The sequence below is a fragment of the Armigeres subalbatus genome, chromosome 3 (assembly GCF_024139115.2).
Source record: "Armigeres subalbatus isolate Guangzhou_Male chromosome 3, GZ_Asu_2, whole genome shotgun sequence".
NCBI classification, from domain to species: domain Eukaryota; kingdom Metazoa; phylum Arthropoda; class Insecta; order Diptera; family Culicidae; genus Armigeres; species Armigeres subalbatus.
The window spans coordinates 122,991,954-123,004,155 of NC_085141.1; positions in this window are offsets into that span (position 1 = coordinate 122,991,954).

Sequence of the window (12,202 nt, forward strand, 5' to 3'; positions counted from 1 at the left end):
TATTGTGAGCAGTTATACTTGAAGTTCATCAAAAGAAACAACAAAGAGATCTCACACCGTGAGACGAATTCATCTAAATTTGATTGGATAAATGATCTAGTCACCATGTGGAGATTGAATACTTTGTTTCACAGAACACCGAACAGAATCGTAGTGACATCATGATAATTATCGTGTATCAACAACCTTGGTTGCAGTTATTGAACGACTAATGTATTGTCAATAAGAAATTGTTAATTTACAATGTCATGAAAACTCATATGTGAATATGTACGTTATGTGGAAGATATTGATTTGGAAAATGTATTGGAGGTAACCACTTTCCCTTCGATGGGACTCGAACCTATGCGTCCAATTTGGGAATCTCGAGCTCGTTCAGTAGCCGCTAAGTTGCGAAGGCCGACGGAGGTCCTTCGTAGCTTAGTTGTTTAAAGCACCAGTCTAGCGTACTGTAGGGTCATAGGTTCGAGTCCCATCGAAGGGAAAGTGGTTACATCCAATACATTTTCCAAATCAATATCTTCCACATAACGTACATATTCACATATGAGTTTTCATAACATTGTAAATTAACGTCCAAGTCGGGTGGTTTAATCCCCGGAAATAGGCAATTACCTTTGATTGAACTGAAGAAATTGTTGGAAAATCCCATTGGCCGAAAGCGACAGACGGCCGAACTGGTGATTTGGCCCAAATAGTAGTTTGCCCTAACAGGTCGTTTAGCCGAATAGGTCATCAGCCCAAAAATGCTGTTTGGCCGAAATGGTCGTTTAGCAGAATGGAATATTTGTCCGAAAATATAGTTTAGGCCAGCGGTTCTCAACCTTTTTCTTGAAAGGTACCCCTTCAAACTTATGCATTAATTGAGGTACCCCCTCTCAAAAGTAGGCTTCCAATCCTTTTGAAAAAATAATCCCGAGGCCTTTGAAGGGAAGCTCCTTCCAGCTTTTGAATCCCTTTAAAGTAGGTTTCCACGCCTCTTGATTAAAGGCTTGCAGATTGACTTCCGAGCCTCTTGAAGACGAAAGGAGGCTTCCTTTGCATCTTGAAAGGACGCTTCTGAGCCTCTTGATAGTATGCTTCCAAGCCTCTTGAAAGAAGAATTCCGAGCTTTTTGAAGTGAGGCTTCCGAGCATCTTGAATGCAGGCTAACGAGCCTCCTAAAAAGAGGCTTACGAGCTTCTTGAAATGAGGCAACCTAACCACTTGGAAGGAGGCTTTCGAGCCTCCCGAAAAGAGGGTTCCGAGCCTCTCGAAAAGAGAGTTCCGAGCCTCTCAAAAGGAACCTTCCGAGCCTCTTGGAAAAAGGCTTCAGAGCCTCTTGGAAAAGGCTTCAGAGCCTCTTGAAAGGAGGCATCTGAGCCTCTTGAAGGGAGGCATCTGAGCCTCTTGAAAGGAGGCATCTGAGCCTCTTGAAAGGAGGCATCTGAGCCTCTTGAAAGGAGGCTACTGGGCCTCTTGAAAGAAGGCTTCTGGGCCTCTTGAAAGGAGGCTTCTGAGCCTCTTGAGAGGAGGCTTCTGAGCCTCTTGAAAGGAGGCTTCTGAGCCTCTTGAAAGGAGGCTTCTGAGCCTCTTGAAAGGAGGCTTCTGAGCCTCTGGAAAGGAGGCTTCTGAGCCTCTGGAAAGGAGGCTTCTGAGCCTCTGGAAAGGAGGCTTCTGAGTCTCTTAAAAGGAGGCTTCTGAGCCTCTTGAAAGGAGGCTTCTGAGCCTCTTGAAAGGAGGCTTCTGAGCCTCTTGAAAGGAGGCTTCTGAGTCTCTTGAAAGGAGGCTTCTGAGCCTCTTGAAAGGAGGCTTCTGAGCCTCTTGAAAGGAGGCTTTTGAGCCTCTTGAAAGGAGGCTTCTGAGCCTCTTGAAAGGAGGCTTCTGAGCCTCTTGAAAGGAGGCTTCTGAGCCTCTTGAAAGGAGGCTTCTGAGCCTCTTGAAAGGAGGCTTCTGAGCCTCTTGAAAGGAGGCTGCTGAGCCTCTTGAAATGAGGCTTACGAGCCTCTTGAAAGGAGGCTTACGAGCCTCTTGAAAGGAGGCTTACGAGCCTTTTGAAAGGAGGCTTACGAGCCTCTTGAAAGGAGGCTTACGAGCCTCTTGAAAGGAGGCTTACGAGCCTCTTGAAAGGAGGCTTACGAGCCTCTTGAAAGGAGGCTTACGAGCCGCTTAGAAGAAGGCTTCCGAGTCTCTTGGATGAAGGCTTGCGAGCCTCTTGGAAGAAGGCTTCCGAGCCTCTTGGAAAAAGGCTTCCGAGCCTCTTGAAAGAAGGCTTCCGAGCCTCTTGAAAGAAGGCTTCCGAGCCTCTTGAAAGGATCTTGAAAGAAGGCTTACGACCTTTCTGAAAAGAGGCAACCTAACCACTTGAAAGGAGGCTTCCGAACCTCTTGAAAAGAGGCTTCCGAGCCTCTCGAAAGGAGCCTTCCGAGCCTCTAGGAAAAAGGCTTCAGAACCTCTTGAAAGGAGGCATCTGAGCCTCTTGAAAGGAGACTTCCGAGCCTCTTGGAAGGAACTTGAAAGGAGGCTTTTGAGCCTCTAGAAAAAGAGGTTTTTGAGCTTCTAGAAAAGAAGTCTTTTGAGCTTCTTGAAAAAGGCTTCCGATCCTCTTGAAAGAAGGCCTCCGAGCCTCTTGAGGAGGCTTCTGAGCTTTTTAACAGGAGGCTTACGAGCTTCTTGAAAGGAGGCAACCTAACCACTTAAAAGGAGGCTTCTGAACCTCTTGAAAAGAGGGCTCTCGAAAGGAGTCTTCCGAGCCTCTTGGAAAAAGGCTTCAGAGCCTCTTGGAAGAAGGCATCTGAGCCTCTTGAAAGGCGGCTTCTGAGCCTCTTGAAAGGATCTTGAAAGGAGGTTTCCGAGCCTCTTGAAAGGAGGCGTTTGAGCCTCTAGGAAAGGAGGCTTTTGAGACTCTAGAAAAGAAGTCTTTTGAGTTTCATGAAAAAAAGGCTTCCGAGCCTCTTGAAAGAAGGCTTCCGAGACTCTTGAAAGAAGGCTTCTGAGACTCTTGGAAGGAGTATTTTGAGCCTCTTGAAAGCGACTTCCGAGGAAGCTTCCGAGCCTTTTGAAAGGAGCCTTCCGAGCCTCCTGGAAAGAGGCTTCGGGACCTCATGGAAGCAGGCTTTTGAGCTTCTTGAAAGGATGCTTCTGAGCTTCTTGAAAGGAATCAACCTAACCACTTGAAAGGAGGCTTTTGAAGTGCCCAGGAAGCTTCCGAGCCTCCTGCAAGGAAGGATTCTTACGAGCCTCTTGAAAGGAGGCATTCAAGCTGCTTGGAAGAGGGCTTACGAGAAGCGTAGAAGGATGCTTCTAAACCTCTTGCAACGAAGCAAACGAGCTTTTTTGAAAAAAAAAACATTTTATCCATTCGACGTTTTGTTCGTTTGATCTTTTGTTCCGCAGCCCTTCATACATTGTGCTGATTGTGGAAGGCAGGATTCAATTGGGATTTATTGATCGCATTGCATATTATGTACAATATGAATTTTTGAAATAAAAAATTTATCAATAAGTTTTGATTGCAAATGTAATACGTCCGCCATTACGCATTTTTGTCCGAGGTACCCCCTAGGGCCAGCGAAGGTACCCCCAGGGGTACATGTACCCCAGGTTGAGAACCGCTGGTTTAGGCCAACAGGTTATACGGCCAAATGTCAATAACTGAACGGGTAATTTAATCCAAAATATCCATCCATTTGGCCTAATGACATTTACGCCTTTTCAAGCTAATTGTCAAACGACCCTTGAACGAAATTTTGTAACCTCTCTACTTTTTAAGTTGATACTGGCGTTTAAGCCAAAAGCCATCTAGCCAAATCCCATTAAGCCGAATTGATGTTCGGATAAACGTCTTTTTGGCAAAATGATCAATTCAGCCGAACAACACTCTTTCTACAGAATGACATTTTTTACCAAACGGCATTTTTGGTCAAATGATCTATATTCGGTCAAACGACTTTTTCATCCAAACGGCAAATTCAGCGAAATAGTTAGGGTAAACAACTTTTTACAAGTCTGCCAAAATTTTCTAAAAATAGAAAGGCCACGGAATTTTGTTCAATGGTCAATAGACAAAAAGACCATTTCGCCATTTCTGACCATATTACCCGTTCTGTACGAGGATCAGTCATTGAAATTTGGCCGTATTACCCGTTGGACCAAATGACTTTTTCGGCCAAATGGTTCATTCTGTCAAAAAACTATTTCTGCAAAATGGCATTTTTGGCCAATGATCGTTTCAGCCGGACAACCTGGTAGAGCAAACGACTTTTTCGGCCAAATTGCCAGTTCGGCCGTCTGTCGCTTTCGGTCAATGGAACTTACCAAGAATTTATAATCGAAAATAGAAAGAATTTTCTGAAGAAATCCAAAAAAATCCTTGATAATTCCGAGCATTTTTCCTATGTTTTAATGTTGGCTAAATGCCAAACTAGCCGTTTAGTGACGAACTTCTTCCTGCGAAAAAATCACTCCAATAAAGGATAAAAAACTAACCGTATTATATAATCTAGATTGGGAAGTCAACGTAGAGCAAAAGAGATCCAGTCACAATTTTCTGTGTGAATTTCAAAGAATACTCAACAGAAACTCAATAGGAACATTCCGTGGATATTCCGAACATTTTCCTATAGAAATTTGGAACAACTTCTCTGAAACTTGATTATGCATATGTACAACATGTGATAGATTTAGTTCGGAAAAGGTATTGGAGGGTAACCGCCCCTTCGGTGGGGTTTGATCCCACGACCCCAGTTCGCATGACAGGTGCTTTCCCTACCGTCTACGGGGGTGTCATTGGGCCAAAATGTGGTATGCTCCAAATAAATGTTACAAAGCTCTAGTAGTTAACATTGGAATCAAGTTCGAATTAGTTTGGTACAAGCTTGAACAATAAATTTACCACTGTGTTGGGGAAAAATAATAAATGAGAGAAATTCTTCAAAGTTATATGTTGTTTAAAATTGGCCCATTCTCACCCCTCACAGGGGGTGACATTGGGCCAAATACAATAAAGTTCAGCGGTGACGATGCAACGATTCAATCGTTCATTAAAAATAGTTGCCTACATTAAGGCGCTTACCAACAATGTATGGCAAATCAACCAAAAGCTTGGATCAATCTCACCCCTTTTTAGCGCGCATTGCTCGTTGCTACGAAAAACCAGAACCGCTATGAAAATATTTATAAAATTCGATAAAACAACAACAGATTATCGTAACATGATAACCAGGTATCCATCGATCTAAAAACTAGTTATGTAATAGATTTGTGGGTTATTACTGACACTATTTTAATACGGGTTCATTCGATCAATAGTTTTACATTCAAATTCCAAGCACTATGGTACGAGCACAATTAGTTCTTGGAATTTGTTTTGTGATTTCCTAGACGTGAATTTTAATATAATTTCGAACCGTTTGAAGTTTTCATCAAAATTCGTAACAGTTTCTGAGATATTAGGAGTTGAAATATTTTTCGTTTTGGCCCAATCTTCCAATCTTACCCCCTAGGCCCAATGACACTCCGAACGACGGTACTAAGCTACGAAGGACCTCCGTCGTCCACCACAGCTTAGCGGGTACTGATGAAACCAAATTCCCAGCACCAGGTACCAGCCGATCTCTCGCAATACATTTTCAGAACTAACTCTCTCAAATGTATTTTTGTACACATGTCAACCAAGTAGGATGAGTATTTAGTATTGTCCGGCTCCTACACACTTGCTTCATCAGCAACGGCGCTCAATGAAGTAGGGTTGTGTGAGGTTGTGCCAGTTTGGTCGTCAGATCCCAACCCGACCACACAAGCGAAGAGAGATCGCCACTCGAGTTCAGTACATTCAAAGTTAATTGCCTATATGCCGGGTATTAAGCCACCCGGTGTGGAAATTAATTACTATGTCTGAAACTTGATTATGCATATGTACAACATGTGATAGATTTAGTTCGGAAAAGGTATTGGAGGGTAACCGCCCCTTCGGTGGGGTTTGATCCCACGACCCCAGTTCGCATGACAGGTGCTTTCCCTACTAAGCTACGAAGGACCTCCGTTGATGAAACCAAATTCCCAGCACCAGGTACCAGCCGATCTCTCGCAATACATTTTCAGAACTAACTCTCTCAAATGTATTTTTGTACACATGCCAACCAAGTAGGATGAGTATTTAGTATTGTCCGGCTCCTTGAATGTACTGAACTCGAGTGGCGATCTCTCTTCGCTTGTGTGGTCGGGTTGGGATCTGACGACCAAACTGGCACAACCCTACTTCATTGAGCGCCGTTGCTGATGAAGCAAGTGTGTAGGAGCCGGACAATACTAAATACCTGGGTGCTGCGGATAGAGCCGCTTTTCTGCGCTCAAGCGAGCAGAGGGATATTTTGAAATCACTCCCATAAACAAAATTATTTTGCAGTTACTTGGCTGTCAAACAGTTCCCACTCTTCGAATTTCTCTTTCCACGCTGCATGAGGGCGCACAAATGAGCTAGACTCTACATGACTTTACGATTGTTTACATACATTCATGATCCAATCAGCTGCTGAATCTCGTGAAATTTCGTAACGAGTGCTTTTTAATTGCATTCCCACTAATTTTCCACTCGAAATATAATCTGAGAATATTTGTTACAAAGAATACAAAACTCAAACAAAGTTTATTTTTATTTTTTCCCAAAATAATAACAATACTTCTCAATATTGGATCAGAAACGAACATAACCACAATCTTCAATGTTTGGCTCCGGCACAATAGAAAATTTTGGCTTCAGTTTGACAACCAAATCGATTCTATCCGCACCACCCAGCTAAATACTCATCCTACTTGGTTGACATGTGTACAAAAAACAAATTTTCGCAAAAGGTAAGTGAGGAGTAAAAATGAAGAAACAAAGTTGGTTCAATCAAAAGCATCATCGACTGGACACTGACTGGATGTTAATTTCAGTTAATTTGTCATCAGCTTAGATTGCATTGTCGCACGTCTCAGGTTCAAAGTTAATTGCCTATTTCCGGGGATTAAATCCCCGGAAATAGGCAATTAACTTTGATTGAACTGAACCTGAGTTGCGTGCTCTTGCCTACGCAATGCGGTCGGGTCTGAGCTTGACGACCGACTGGCAAATGCTTACACAACCTCACTTGATCAGTACAGTTGCTGATGAAGAATGTGTACAGCCGCCAGACATTCTAAATACTCACGCTCCTCTAATGTGAACGTGTACTGTACACATGTGGTAGTGTTGGCTTGAGAAATGGATTGCGAGTGATTTGACTATGCGTCCAATTTGGGAATCTCGAGCTCGTTCAGTAGCCGCTAGGTTGCGAAGGCCGACGGAGGTCCTTCGTAGCTTAGTTGGTTAAAGCACCAGTCTAGCGTACTGTAGGGTCATGGGTTCGAGTCCCATCGAAGGGAAAGTGGTTACCTCCAATACATTTTTCAAATCAATATCTTCCACATAATGTACATATTCACATATGAGTTTCCATAACATTGTAAAACAACGTCCAAGTCGGGTGGTTTAATCCCCGGAAATAGGCAAATTAACTTTGATTGAACTGAACCTGAGTTGCGTGCTCTTGCCTACGCAATGCGGTCGGGTCTGAGCTTGACGACCGACTGGCAAATGCTTACACAACCTCACTTGATCAGTACAGTTGCTGATGAAGAATGTGTACAGCCGCCAGACATTCTAAATACTCACGCTCCTCTAATGTGAACGTGTACTGTACACATGTGGTAGTGTTAATGGATTGCGAGTGATTTGACTATGCGTCCAATTTGGGAATCTCGAGCTCGTTCAGTAGCCGCTAGGTTGCGAAGGCCGACGGAGGTCCTTCGTAGCTTAGTTGGTTAAAGCACCAGTCTAGCGTACTGTAGGGTCATGGGTTCGAGTCCCATCGAAGGGAAAGTGGTTACCTCCAATACATTTTTCAAATCAATATCTTCCACATAATGTACATATTCACATATGAGTTTCCATAACATTGTAAAAAAAAAAAGCCGATTTTCGTCTATCTTCCAGGTTAATTCTAGAGAAAAGTGGAGTGAGTCCAAGATGATTTTTACCACAAACTACTAAACATTATCCAGAAAATTGCATGATTTCGTCTTGTCAAACGAAAAGTACGAACCCTGCATAGAAATATATTTTTTGGGATATATCATTGTCCTCAAGATACCTTTAAAAAAATGTATGTACAAGAACAAGCTTGGTCTCCGTTTAAAAACTATTCGTAAATTGAAAACAAAAAGATTTTAATAAGCCTCAAAACTCAATTACAAACAGGTTTCAAACATCTTCCAGGCCAAATATTTTCAATTGCGACTATACGTGGCGATGTTCCAGGAATATTCTGACAAAGAATACACAGTTGTGAAGTCAAGATGCGTCTCTGGCGAGCCCAAGCTACTGTGACATTACTTAGTAATGAAATGGCGAGTAAACCTTATCAAAATTCACATCAACGCAACTATTTTTCCCTGAAACCAACAGCTTTAAGGAGGAAGTAAAATTGGCAACCAGCAATCACGTGTTTCAAGTGAGTGTTTGTGCAGCCGCTCGGTATTGCACTACCACAGTTATAATTTTGCTGCAGACGAAAAGAGACAAACGACACACTGCCGATGGTGGTTCGATCGGAAACCTCTTCCCATTGTCCATTTGTTTCTTGAGTCTTAAAGGATCAAGCTCCCTTTCTTCTTTATGAATGCTTTTGGTTTAGATCACGCTTAAAGTACATGGCTAATAACATTGCAAGAATAACAATAGAGATAAGTCGGAAAGAGCTCACCGAAATCCATTTGTTACATTTGGCCAATCAATCGGTGGATAATCTTCCAATCTTCTCTCCTAGTGCCTGTTTCAGGTTCCGACTAATGCGTGCCTCATTTGAACTTGATCGCCTATCCATAACTGACTGGTCCATCTCTCTCTTGCACAGACACGGGTAACACTCAATAATGAGCATTGCTTCAGATATTGGCTGCATACATTTGCGAGGGCGATTTTCACATCCGGTTCTATACACAACGCCGGTAGAGTTTCCCTAATTCTCGGTTACTTATTCAAAAGGACGAATGTGATTTTGTAAACAAAGATTCAAAGGTCGATTTGTCCAATCTGATGGCACTCCCACACTAATCAACACCACCAACAGGTAGCCGAAGGCTTCCCTACCTGTTTGTGATGATGGTTTGCGTGGGAGTGCCATCAAATTGGACAAATATACTTTTGAATCTTTGTTTACAAAATCACATACGTCCTTTTGAATAAGTACCCGAGAATTATCGATTTCTTAGTAACTTTATCTCTGGAGTTGTTTGTTCCGCCAAATTCGGTGCTGTAATTTTCAAATTCGTTTCTTATATTTGCCTATCACTTGTCCATCCTGATTATTCAATATTTAATAGAAGCCTTTGGCTAAATCATTTACCAAACATTAGTAAGGTTGAAAGATTCGGATTTGATTTTTTCTAAGTGAAGAATTTTTTCTCCACCATCTCATTCCATGAAAATGGTCAACCACTACTCCATTACTAGCATTTGTCAATAAATACCAACGGTTCAGTAAAATTTGATTCTAGGTTGAATAGAATCGAAAAAACTGAAATGACTGAAAATTTAAAAAATCTGTTTATTTTATCTTATAATAGCTGTATCTCAGAAACGGTAGCACTTAGAAAAAAATACTGTACACTTTTTCCGATGCAAATTTGACGCACTTCAATAAAATCGGGTCGATGAAAACCTAAAAAATATATTTCTACAATTTTTTGAAAAACGAACTAATTTAAAAAATTATAACTTTTTTGTCCATCATTTCTCCATTATGACTCATAGTGCAAAACAATACATATATTATCTGCTACAACATATCAAAAAAAAAGATATCAAAAAATAAGAGATTGAAAAATTCGTTTTCGCAGTGTATATTTTTTCACATTGCCTCAATGGTTACCTAAAACTATGCCGAAAACATCAAAACGATCGGACAAGCCGTTTTCAAGTTATTTTTTTTTAAGTGTTCAAGGTGTTTTTGCTTAGGCCCTTGTCAAAAGTTAGGCTAGAGTCAAAATGGCAAACCAATGCACAATGGGGAAATCCGATTCCAAAGGTGGAAAAAATTGATAACTTTCTTCACGAACAACTTACAGAAGAGATCAAGAGCTTATTCGAAAGATAATTTTACAAAGAATTCAGTGAGTGCTGTTTCATGGACGTGAAACGCTTCTGTATGCAGTTATCGAGCTCGTTTTGCCCTAATGCCCCATATATCGCGAGTTTCCAAACTATTTGTCATTTTATCTTTAAGACATTGTTCTAAAATTGTGTTTATCTCTTCACTGTGGATCCACAGAAGGGCACTAAATATATTTTGTTGGTAAAAGTTGGATATTTAAGGGATTTTGGGGTCAAATAAGCATCAAAGTGCATTTTATGTGCAATTTTCATGTATTCTGTAAAAAATAATAATATTTACAGATAAGTGTTGATATTATTGTTTCAAAGTGTTGAACAGATATTGACAAATGTTTGCCGAACAAAAATTAATGAAGTAAATCGTTTCACAAATGTTTTATTTGGTTATTTAATGAGTAAAAAACGATTTTTAAAAACTTTTGAATAGCACCGATGCCAAACATTTCCAAACCATACCCGATAGAACAACTAGACAAGAATAGTCATATGTTATGAGTCTTAATGTGATCATAGATAGGAGGTGATGGGAGATACTCTTTTTTCTTACCTGTTTGCCCAAATTCCCTATGAAACAATATAGCTCAATGATTCTGAGCAAGGAAATGATGTAGTAATGTTAATTTAATTGATATTTTCCAATTATATAACGAAAATACAAATAATCATATAATTCATTAAAAATATTGAATTATAGGGGATTTAGGGGTCATACAGCTCATATAATGTAATTTTTTATACAAAATAAGATAACTTTTCTCACGAGCGATTCACAGATAAGGTTAAGGGCTTACTCGAGAGCGAATTTTCCAAGAAATTCAGTGAGTGATGTTTTATAGACATGAGGCACTTCTGTATGTAGTTATTGAGCTGGTTTTGCCCCAATGTTCAATACATAAAAAATATTCATATTTTGGTACTTTCATCTTTTAAAAATTACATTGAACTTCTGTTTTCCTCTTCATTGTAGATCCATACATAGTACTATACATATTTTATTGGAAAAAGTTGGAAATTTAAGGGATTTTGGGGTCAAATAATCATCAAACTGCATCTATGTGAATTTTTCATGTATTCTGTAAAAAATAATAATACCCAAGAAATCATTTGCACTATATTACGTCGAATGATCATTTAGGGTTAATATACGGTGATTTAAAAACTTGTAAGCATTGATGTAGCTCTACATATGGTCAATTTTGGCGAAATCTACAGCCTATTGATTATTCAGATATTTACAGATAATAGTTTATATTATTGTCATAATTTTTTTTAACAGAAATTGATACCATAAAAAAACAAATATCCAATATATTTACTCTTATCTAGTTGTTCAAACGGGTATGGTTTGGGAATGATTGACATCGGCACTTTTCAGAAGCATTTAAAAAATCGGGTTTTACCCAATAAATCACAAAACAAAACACTTGCGAAATGATTTACTTCATTAGTAATTGAAAAATGAAAAATTCACGTAAAGTGCAATTTAATGCTTATTTGACCCCAAAATCCTTTAAATTTTCAACTTTTACCATCAAAGCATGTATAGTGCTTTTCTATGGATCTATAATGAAGAGGAGAACACTTCTTTAGTACAATACTTAGAAGATAAAATCACGAAAAATATGATAAACTGTGATGTATGGGACATTGGGGCAAAACTAGCTTAATAACTACATACAGAAATGTCTCACGTCTATAAAACATGTCTCACTGAATTTCTTGGAAAACTCCCTTTCGAATAAGCTCTTAATCCTCTATGTGTGTCGTCCGTGAAAAATGTTATACTATTTTGAATAAAAATTACATTAAATGAGCTGTATGACCCCTAAATCCCCTATAATTCAATATTTTTAATGAATTATATGATTATTTGTTATTTTCATTATATCATTGGTAAACTATGAATTAAATTAACATTACTACATCATTTCTTTGCTCAGAAACATTAAGCTATATTGTTTCATAGGGGAATTTGGGCAAAAAGGTAAGAAAAAAGAGTATCTCCCATCACCTCCTATCTATGATCACATC